We start from the raw sequence: 1,156 nt of genomic DNA, 5'->3' as shown, positions 1-1,156 counted from the left end.
AATCCCTTATACATTATTCTGACAATGCCAAATACATCACTGTTAGACATCCATCTGATTCTTCAAATTTTAAGAATGGGGCCTATTATTTCTACTATTGTGTAAGATCCTTCAACATCTGGCTCATTTCACCAGCCCCGTTACAAACTACCTGTAGTTCCCAAATATCCCATACTCATCCACGCATCTGCAGAATATATTTCCTCTATTTGAAATGTCCTTATTTACTTCACAGAATAAGACTTCAAGATTCAGTTCAAATGTCACATTCTCCTTGGTACCTGGACATCTGCCCCAGGTTTGCCTCTGTGCTTCCCTGTCACTCTGTATCCATGTTTTTTACAGCACACTTCTTAGTGTTGTTAATGTTATTTATATTAGACTTTGAAGGCAAAGGCTCACGCCTAAACACTCACATGCCTTCAGCATCTAGCAACACTAAGTATCATTATACATTTATGAAAGAGAAAAAGGGAGGAAAAAAGAATAAAATGTGTAAAATTTGCTGGCTAACCAAAATCAATATTCTCAATTTGCCTGATAAATTTTGTTTTACAAGGGAAATTGACATATTAGCACTGTAGTCTATTAATCTCTTCAATTTCACAAAAACACACAGACCTTTACAAATTTGAATGGATGAGCTTGCAAATTTAAATATCAGAATTCAGACCCTGATTTATCCCAATAAAATGAGGGTATTCAGTGAGGAATAGTATAAACATGCTTATTTGGAGGTAGTTTTTATTTCTCCTTTATACTGTTTTATACAATCTCACCTAGTTATTTTAATTTTTTAATCAGAAAAAAGTAATATTTTTAAAAAGGCAAAGTCTCTTTAATCTCATATTTGAAAGTCAAATGTTAATCTCCAAGTAAATAAAATACCTTAAACATACTAATGGAATGCTAACTGGTAACCACAATGAAAATGAATAACAAGCAACAAAACAAACAAAGGACAATTTCTTTTAGATACCCTAATTTAAAGTAAAAACATTTATTTTGTCAGTATAAACACAAGTGTAACCTGGTCTCTTAAAAATTCAACCTAAAAGGAGTTCTAGAAATGTCCATACCTTCCTTTATTTCTTCTCCTGTATGTAAAACCTGAATCACTAAAATTGTCTCCCCAGTAAATCACATCAATTTACTT

Source organism: Propithecus coquereli, unplaced genomic scaffold, assembly GCF_000956105.1.
Source record: "Propithecus coquereli isolate 6110/MARCELLA unplaced genomic scaffold, Pcoq_1.0 Scaffold108, whole genome shotgun sequence".
NCBI lineage: Eukaryota > Metazoa > Chordata > Mammalia > Primates > Indriidae > Propithecus > Propithecus coquereli.
The sequence above is the reverse complement of the archived record's forward strand: the minus strand, read 5'-3'. Positions refer to the sequence as shown.